The following is a 10,664-nucleotide window of genomic DNA, read 5'->3' on the forward strand; positions in this document are numbered from 1 at the left end:
ATAACAAAAAACGAACTAAAAATTAACTAAGCCAGTGGATGCACAAGTAATAAAAGAAAGAAAAAGCCCATTTATCATCTGGAGTGTCAGATAGGTCATCTAACTATTGAAGAAAGCGCATTATTTGATCGCCAGTATTGGAGTTACAGATTTCAAAATAAGGAGACCAAACCAGCCTAAAAGAATCTTTGGAAATAATTCCTTTAGTTTTAGTTATTAAGGCTTCTTGCCAACTAAGCTGATTCATATAAGAGATGATGTCCGATAATGAGGGGGGTTCCTTTTGTAACCAGAAATTAAATAAAGCTTTCCTAGAAGCAGCTAGAAAAAAGGAAGTCAATAATTTACTTTCATGGGAGATAATATTTGACTTAGGATTTGCAGAAAGCATATTAATATCTAGATGCAGTAAAGCAATACACGGAGATAGTTTAATTTTTATCTTCAGTCTAGAATTCAAAAAATTAGTAACTTCCCTCCAAAAAAGGTTAATTTTTGGACAGGACCATAAATAATGAAAAATTGACACATTAGTCTCGTCACATTTAGGACAAAATGATATAGGACTATTAGAGGTACTTTTAGCAAACATTTTCCCATATCCTAAATGAATAAGCTTAAAGTGTTGTATTCTCCAACTCTCTGCCAAAATTAATTTATTATAAGTATTAATAGATTTCACCAAATCTGAGGGAGACACTTGACATTGTAAAAACTCAGTCCATTTAATGGTCGATTTAGATAATGGATGTGAGTTTGTACCATAAATATTCCAAAATTTTTTAGATAAAGAGTTAATTGAAATCAAACAGGGGAGTTCCAAAAATTCTGCCAAATCATCTGCTAGCTTGTGGTCAGCTAAAATCAAATTGTTTTTATCATGCAGTAGAGAAAGACCGCATTGACAAGCTAAGTAATAATATCTATCAGATTCATTAAGCTTGTACTCATTTTTGAGTAGAAACTGTTCCTATTGCCCACAAAATATTCTCTGCTAAAATGCATAAAATATGAATTAATTAGTTTTTAAATGATCTGTTTTAGATGTCTGCATCTTTAAAATTGTTTGAAAATTACATTTAAAGGGTAACTGTCATCCTTAGAAATAATTCCAATTTGTGTTTCTATTCAAACTATTTACATTTTGTTTCCTTCACAATCACATCAAGCAGGCAGTCACCATTTTGCATCGTACTTACTGTAAATCTTGTTTATGTGCCAGAATGGATGACCTGATTCCCATGCCCACAAATATAGAGATTTTTAAATGCCTTGAAAACAGGTATGAATGTATTAATAAAAAAAATATTTTATGTTTATGTTTAATTTAAAAAGGACTTTTATTGGGCAGCTTTTTATGTCTGGATGACAGGTCCCTTTAATTACAATCTCATTATTTGTAATGCTTTTAGGTTTTGTGTGATGATTTAAAATACAATATATTGTTGGCAATGCAGATCAATATGAAAGTATCACCAGCTACAGGGAACTCCTTTCAAAGATTTTTATTGAATTCTGAAATTGTAATATTCTTTGTTTATTGCTTTTCCCTATGGTCTGGTGGCTTCAATGCACCAGTGGCCAGATGTGTCCAGTGGCCAGTTATCAATCATATGCTTTCTTGTGTTTTTAAAAAAGGGAAGAGAGAAAGAACCTTGTTTGTGACTGTATATTGCCTTCAGTGGTTATAAATAAACCCCGCTTCTCTAGATAGTGTATCAATTAACTTAAATAAAGTGCTTCTTCCACTCAATTCATTCACCACTTGATTAACACCAGTATTTTGGCCCTACACCGTGTGACAAATAAATATAAAGTGCTTGTGCTTAATTTTATACAACCAATAAAATATTGATTGTCGCTACACCGGCTCTGTGTGTTTTTTTTCAATTGAATATTCTGGTGTTAAAACGTAAGACAATTAATTTTTAAAATTTCTAATATTGTATCAATTGATTAATAAATTACAGTTGATCCAATTAAATTATAAAGTGCCTGTGCTGCATTAGTTGATTAAACACCTTTTAATTCATGTTTGTCATGGCAATTAATGTAATAACTTAAAAAGTGACCAGTGCTGAGAATTCATCAGTTAAAAATTAAATTAGTGCTTCTCAATTGGAGGTTCGCCCAGCTGCTCCTTGAGAGTAAGGGCTCTTCTAGACGAGCGTTTTTACCTGCGCTCCCCTGTGTTCCATTTTTCTGCCTTCAGCTGCAGGGGAGCGCAGGAATAGACGCATTACATTTTTCCAATGGGGCTGTACTCACACAGGCGCGTGTAGGCGCCGAACGCAGGAAAAATGCAGCATGTTGCGTCTCAACCTGCGTTCGGCGCCTACACTCGCCTGTGTGAGTACAGCCCCATTGGAAAAATGTAATGCGTCTATTCCTGCGCTCCCCTGCGGCTGAACGCAGAAAAACGGAACGCAGGGGAGCGCAGGTAAAAACACTCGTCTGTAAGAGCCCTAAGTGAGGAATTGAGAAAATAGATAGTTGGTGGAGTTGCTCCCAAGAAATCTAACTATATTTTTTTTTCTAGGTCCCTAGGAGCACCACAAAGTGGGAGAAGGCAGAAACTGGAGGGCTGAGGTCTCGTTTTTTAAAACTATACTATCTTAGTAGAAGTGGCTATTTAACCCTAAAAAACCTCAAACCCCTCAGTTCTTGGAGAGAAAACAGATTCAAGATAAAGTTGTAGAAAAGATACCTGTTTTTTTAAAAAAATTAGTGCAATCTCTATTCACCGAAGTGAAATAATAAAAGCAATGAGTCTCTCGCCCTAACGGGCATTTCGCCACAGCTTTCTCAAAAGGCAAAGTATAGAATGGTTCATTCCGGTATTTTTTTTTTCACCCTCCCATCACTGTTAGCGTCACTTTCCAGGTGGAGTCGCTTTCGAGCAACGTCACGTCTGCCCTCTCCGCTGAACATCAGCGGTGCTTCCGCCCTCATTCTCCCATTGCTGTTAGTGTGGGAGAATGCGTATGCAGATTTTAGGATATCAGTCCCTCCCTCCTCACATTCATTTAGGCTCTATTGAATCTTTGGGCTCCGTATGTTGTGAAAAATAAACGTTCCTATTAGGATTTTAGCTTGGAGCCTATATAATTAAAGTGGGTAAAACGGGGTGAATGGGCTGTAATTAATACTTTATTCTGACATTAGATAAAGGCGGTAAATAAGTTGTTCTCGTTTATCCCATAGGGGAAGACTGTATTTAGATTGAAGATCCAATAACTTTCTCTTTGGAGGAGCTGTTCCAGATCACCTCCTCTGATTCCCAAATAGATTTGTTCAATCGCCCAGAAAGAGAGTTTGTTAGAGTCTGCATTATGATTTTCTCAAAAGTGTTTTGCTACTGTTGAAAGTATTCTTTCACTTTTTAAGTCACCTTCTACATGTCACGGCCGGCACCCGATACCAGAACAAATGCCAAGCACCCTGGTCTCGGCTCGGCTTCACCAGTAGTGTGACCACCATTGGGCTTCGGAGCCCTCAGCTTACTTGAGTGCCACCTGGACTTAACGAGGGGTGCAAGGCGAGATGTTCTAGCTGGCAAAGGGGCACGGCTATTAGCAGAGTCTTTAGGCCGAAGGTCATGGTACAAACGGAGCAAGCGAGAGAATCGTCAGACAGGCTGGGTCGAGGCAGGCAGATATCAAGAATTGTCAGGCAGGCAAGGGTCAAACCGGTTAATCAATCAGAGTAGGTTCAGGCAGAAGGAGTAGTCAAGATACAGGCTGGGTCGCATTACAGATATCAGGATGGTCAAACAGGCAAGGTCACAACAGGAGATCAATAATACACAGGAACAGATGCACTAAGGCTCAGAAGCACCAGGAAACAAGTCCTATCACGGGCAAAGAATACTGTGTAATGGCCCTTTAAATACCCATAAGGCCTTGCGTCATTGCGCGCTGACATCACGCGCCAGCGCGCCTGCGCCTTTAAAAGGAACAGAGGCGCGCCGCGCGCGCCCTTAACAGAATGACGAGTCAAGAGGAAAGTCAGCGTGGCGGGCGTCCCCGCCGAGAGTGCGGCGGGCGTCCCCGCCGGCCCGCTAGACCACCAGTGTAAGTTACTTTCCTTACACTACATTTCTGATGCAGTGCTACAGTGTTTCTGTATACGTTGTTTCAACATCTGAGATGTCATACCCACGTATTTTAATTTACAGGGGCATTCAATGCAATAAATGATTCCTCTACTTCTGCAGTTGATGTAAATCTTTATGTCTCGTTCTTTCTCAAACCTACCCTGAAACCTATCCTGAAATGTTCTTTTTTTATCTTTTATCATTTTTTTTATCATTTGCTTACACATATTGCATTCTCCACATGGGTATGACCCCTTGCTTTCTTGTGTTTGCATATATTACCCTGATTTTGTCTACTGTTTTCTGTACAAATGAAATAGATGTGGGTTTTTTTGATCCCATAAACAAAAATAAAGCTTTTAAAAAGTGCAATCCAGCTGCTAAAACTAATTTAACTTTCTGTAGAGATTGCGAACAATACGGAGCTGCAGTTATTAGTATATTAATAAGGCTTGTAATCCTACTGTAGCTGGAGAGGAACACGTTTGTTAAAATAGAACTATGTCATTAGAAATTAATATTTAATGCGTGTGTCTTGTGCTGTTTCAGGTTCACATATTCTGATTTATTCATAATATTACATTACTTGTGTTTGTATCCAAGCTGTTGCCAGTTGTATTTTTATAAATAGCACACACTCCCTTCTCTTTCACATTGATACATATACTGTCCTTGTTTTTTGACACCACACTGTTAATATTTATAAAAAGATTCAAATACTCCAAACTATTGCACAATAGAATTTGTGGTGTGATTTTAAAATGTTGCTAAATCTCAAATACAATTTAAAGTAAATTACATTTTTTCCACTGTTAAAGAGAATTTGTTTTGTCACAACTTTTTGAGGTTTATCAAAGTAAAATTTATAAAAAAAACTTGCCACCTATGGCTATTGCCTCGTGAGGCTGTTTCTCCACTTGCATATAAATATAGGTGGAGAAACAGCCATTCTGCTCTCATATGCTTCTTCCTATGCACTAGCAGGCACAGCGGTTTGCAGACATATGGAGTGAATTTTAACACAGAACAGTAGAATATGCAATTTCAATGCTCTGTGTAACTGAACACAGGCCAGTGCCATACCTGCAAATACAGATAGGAATGAATGAGATTGAAGTCAATGTTTCTCCACTTATTTTTATTAGCAGTAGCAGAAGATGGGATGTTGTGCTCACCACTGATTTTGAAACCATTAGGCTGGGGTGCACAAAATTCATACAGACAAATAGGTCCTCTGCACTCAACCCATTATCAATATATTTAAGACATTAAAGGAGCAGTAACAATTGAAAAAGGGCTAAATGGCACAGGTTAAATAGTGGATAACAGATACCACATTGTGTTCTACAGAGCTTATCTGCTGTGTAACCTGAACCTTTCCTCCTTTGAATGGCTGCCCCCATGGCTACACAGTAGTTTATTTATATAAACCGTAGTAGAGTTTTCTGAAGCAAATACGGCAGTTTTACCAGTGCAGGGCAACACTGCATTATATTTTTATTACTTTAAAACACTTACATTTTTTGATGTTATTGTTCCTTTAAAGAGTCTACGGATAGAAGGGGTTCCACTGCATTCTAAAGATCTTATATAGCAGCAGCAGGAATGGCCAAACCCATAGTGGCGAGGGCCAGATTTCCTGTGCGAGTGCCCCTAGGTCTTAGTGCCTGGCCGCTCAGTCCTAGCTCCTGCCCGACCCCACTCACCTGCGAGCACATGCATGCACTGGAACACTGGGGAGCTGCACGTCCCCAGTGCTCCCCAGAAAGTGGCTGGGTGGCATGCCACCCCTAATATTTTGCCGCCCTAGGCCCAGGCCTTTGTGGCCTCGCCACAAATCCAGGCCTGTTAGTGGCCGTTTCTGTTTCCAGAACAAAGTTTGGATCAATAATTTGTTGAAAGAAATTGACAGGGATTTCTAGAAATGAGCTTTTGGAGTCTTTTCAACATATAAAGTTGGCTACAGATTTCTTATTTGACACTATTAAGCTGAAAGTTTACAAGTTGGAAAAGGTAAAACGCTTCCTTTGAATACTTATAGGTAGTCTAAGATATATTTTTGTTGTCAGAGATCCAGAAGCAAGTCGCCTAGAGTTAACCAGTCCACATATGGACTGAGAAACATTGAATATTTTAGATAAAATAGACAGTCTAGACCAGCTTTTGACAGAGGCAGAAGAGTCAAGTCCAAAGACCCCAAAAAATGGAAGTTTGATTTCTGACTCCAGGCACATACCCAAAGCTGTGGCAGGCAAGCTGGCTTCCTTTTATCATCAATGGGAACTAACCACCACAGACAAGTACTTTCTAGTTTGCATAAAAGAAGGATATCAGGTAAAATTCCATTGTCAGTGTGTAGAAAGATATATTTTGTCCAGACAAAGACAAGTCATCTTCAGAGAAGATTGCATTTGCATTAGCATACTGGAAGATGTTGTTTTGGTAGAACAAGGGCATAGAGCCTATTCAACTATGTTCCTGGTTCTCAAGCCATGGGGCAAATTAAAATTGACCATAGACCTGTGGTACTTCAATGGTTTATTTACAAAAGGAGATTTCACATGGAGTCCATCAAGTCTGTTCAATGCATTGTCAACAGAGAAGATGTGATGTTTATTATAGACCTGAAAGATAACAAACAAGGGAAGGCTTTGCTCCCCACTACATTTTAAAACCATTAAGCGGGGGGCACTAAGGCTGTGACCACAAAATTCATACAGACAAATAAAAGAGGTTCTCTGCACTCAACCGATTATCAATGTATGTACAGGCCCGGATTTGAGGCGAGGACACAAAGGCCTGGGCCTAGGGCGGCGATATTTTAGGGGCGGCATGCCGCCCAGTCTCATGCTTAGGAGGCATCCGCGGCGCTCTCCAGTGCTTCTGTACTGGAGAGTGCCGCGGCCGGTGCTAGGACCCTACGTGCACAGGGGGCGGCGCGACAGGAATCGGCGGCGCAGGGACCATGCATCCTCGAGCACCACTTCGTCAAGTCCGGCCCTGTGTATTTAGGACATTGAAGCATTTTGTGCTACTAAAAATACCTTACCCTTTAAAAAAAAAAAAAAAAAAAAAACAGGTATTGTTTGTGCATATATTGCAATATATTTAAGCTGGCCAATTACATCAAAGTCATCCCTGGTCTGGCCAGTCCTATGCTCAATTTTCATCTGATTCATTAAGAATTCTATTGCTTCATTATACATTTTACACATGGACTAAGTTTTACCTGCAACTTACTAGCTGCTTTCAAGGTTAAAACACCCAAACATGGTTGCCCTTTTATTAGACACCAGTGGGATCACCTGACTATAGCTGGGAAGGGTGGGAGCTACAACATGGAGCTGGTCACTGCTCCTGTATAAACTATAACAAACAAGGGAAAGTTGTGCTCACCACTAATTTTTAAGATCTGCTGAGACGATCTGCAAGAACATTGTCTGTTCCCTTATGTGAACTGCTTTGAGGAGACTGAGATGACATTCTGCTCACAACATCAACTTGTGACATTGCTCCATCAACAATGGAGCACATGTACCTTCCTGCTTGTTGACAGTAGCTGCTGCATTGTCTGCCTGTACCAGCACTTCCTTCTTCCGCAAGAGAGGCTGAAAATCATGGAGAGAGTGCCTGATTTCCTTGCGTTTTATGAAACCGACCATCTGTCTTTGGAACAAGAAACACATGGGAATATATCCCTTTTCCTTGTGAGAAGAACTGGCTCTAAAATCTGGGTGTGATGAAAGTGCATTCTCTAAAAATTAAAGATTTTCTGGATTACCCCTGAGAGTAGTCTTTTTCTGGACAGAATTTTAGCTGGAAGCATTCTGAGAGTCAAAGGGAAACATAGTTTTGAACCTTTTTGTACGCTTTTTCCACATCTGCTCAATGCTTTGAGGACTAACCACTTTTGTCACTTCTTTTATTATACACAGAATCTTATCAACTGGGAAAAGGAAGTATTCATCCTCAGATTTTGCATGATCAGAAGACACTGAACCTGACTAATGCTCAGACTCTGACACTGACTCTCCCTCATTAGACAATTCAGATAGTTTTTTAACAGCAGATTATTTAACCTCCTCAAAGGTCTTAGAGTGTTCTTCACTCTTCTGCTTTAGAGAGTTGTTGCACATCAGTAGCCCAGGCACAATCTTAATCATACAATTCTTAATCCAGGCACATAAACCCTAGCAACCCCACAACCTTATATGCAGCCTGGCAGCGCAAGCCACAGGAACCACAGCCAAAGAACACAGTGCAGAGAGGGCATTTTAATAATAAACAGAGGTCGCAACCTCCCTCATCAAAGCGGGATAAAAACCCCTGGACTTACCCTACCTCCTGCACCTGAACTGTCACTCACCATGAACATTTGTATGCATTATTTTTATTTTGGGGTCTCTATGTGCCAGGGTACAGTTATGTATGTAAATGCATGTAGTTGGGTAAACATGTATATTGGCCATTAAACTGTACACTAGGACCATGGCATTTATTTTTAGGTTATTTGATCTTGTGACAAATTAAATGTTGTAAAATGGAAGCTTTCAAACCCATTTGTTATTTCACAGTAAAGTAGACAGGCTGTTAACAATTCACCATCTTCATTTTTCACATACACATGAAGACTAGCTTCTCAGTCTCTTCGTACTATTTCCCAAGGCTGTAACATTCTAACAAACAAGGGAAATTTGTTCTCACCACTAATTTTTAAAAACCATTAAGGGTGTGTATTCTATGGGGTGCCGTTTGTCCCAAATACATTCTGTATACAAAACTATCCCTAATGCACAGAATGAATGTCTCTCATGTTATATAAGTATTTGTGACCATACACATATACAAAAATATACAAAAGACTTATTTCTATTAAAGAATGAAAACAAAACCTAGTTAGTGCACAAAAGGATGTCATTATATCACAAACTCCATTCTGTACAGTTTAACAAGCAATCTGTCTCACAAATGTATAACCTCCATGCAACGGACACACTTATGTGCAAAGTTACTTACAGAATGAATTATGTAAAAACAAAGTTGGACATAATATATAATAGTGTAAGTAACTAGTGATTGTCAAGCTAGATTTGACTGACAAAATAGATATCTGCGACAGAAAGCAAGATTTTATAGCACAGGATTCATTCTTTCCACAAAATGACAGTTTTGTTTCACAAAACAGATAAAATAACCATTCTGTGAAGCAACACTGTCAGTCACATTCCTGAACCAATAAGAACAAAGCTTATTGCCATATACAAACAAGATGAGTAGTGGTCAGCTCTGCTCCACATGGCTATGGCAAAGTATCTGACCTGCTATAGAGGGCGCCCTCTAATGTCCCCTGTGCTGCATTATCAATATATTTAGGACATTGAGACATTCTGTGCCTTAATGAAATAAAATGCCTTACCCTTTAAACAATAACAACATTAACTTTAGGAAAGCTTTGCAATTTTTAGTATTTTGGAGTAGAAAAACTGATTTACCCATTTTTAGTTTTGGAGAATGTGTACCAAAAATATATGGTTTTCAGGGGTCAGCATGCTTTTTTTTTTATTTTACACATTTATATACACACTGTCACATAACATACACTGTTACACACATACATACACAAACAGGGATTATGTTACAATCCCTGGCAGGAAAAGCAGCAGGTCCAGGGTAGCACAGCCCAATGGGCTTTCTCCCGGTGCCCCTCTAATAGAGTCTGACACTGGTCAGACTATTGTAAAGTATGCACTTTTGGTAATATGTAACTATTTGAGCCCTAGCCTTGGTAGTCATATGTATTTTGAGCGTAGTTTGCTAGGTAGTTAGTGTTTAAAGTGATACTGACACTAAAAAATTAATTTTAGCATATGAATGTACATTAAATGTTACCTATAGGTCATGTTGATCATTTTTTGCTGAGAGGTTTGTTTTTGTATATAATTGTTAGTTGAAGTTCCTAAGCCTGAATCTCTGACACTCTGACTTTGCCAACCAGACTGTCCCATCTCAGCCTGTTAGTTACATAGTTACATAGTTACATAGTTACATAGTTACATAGTTACATAGTTACATAGTTACATTGTTAAATTGGGTTGAAAAAAGACAAAGTCCATCAAGTTCAACCCCTCCAAATGAAAACCCAGCATCCATACACACACCCCTCTCTACTTTTAATTAAATTCTATATACCCATACCTATACTAACTATAGAGCTTAGTATCAGAATAGCCTTTGATATCATGTCTGTCCAAAAAATCATCCAAGCCATTCTTAAAGGCATTAACTGAATCAGCCATTACAACATCACCCGGCAGTGCATTCCACAACCTCACTGTCCTGACTGTGATGAACCCCCTACGTTGCTTCAAATGAAAGTTCTTTTCTTCTAGTCTAAAGGGGTGGCCTCTGGTACGGTGATCCACTTTATGGGTAAAAAGGTCCCCTGCCATTTGTCTATAATGTCCTCTAATGTACTTGTAAAGTGTAATCATGTTCCCTCGCAAGCGCCTTTTTTCCAGAGAAAACAACCCCAACCTTGACAGTCTACCCTCATAATTTAAGTCTTCCG

The sequence above is a fragment of the Xenopus laevis genome, chromosome 8L (genome assembly GCF_017654675.1).
Source record: "Xenopus laevis strain J_2021 chromosome 8L, Xenopus_laevis_v10.1, whole genome shotgun sequence".
Classification (NCBI taxonomy): Eukaryota; Metazoa; Chordata; class Amphibia; order Anura; family Pipidae; genus Xenopus; species Xenopus laevis.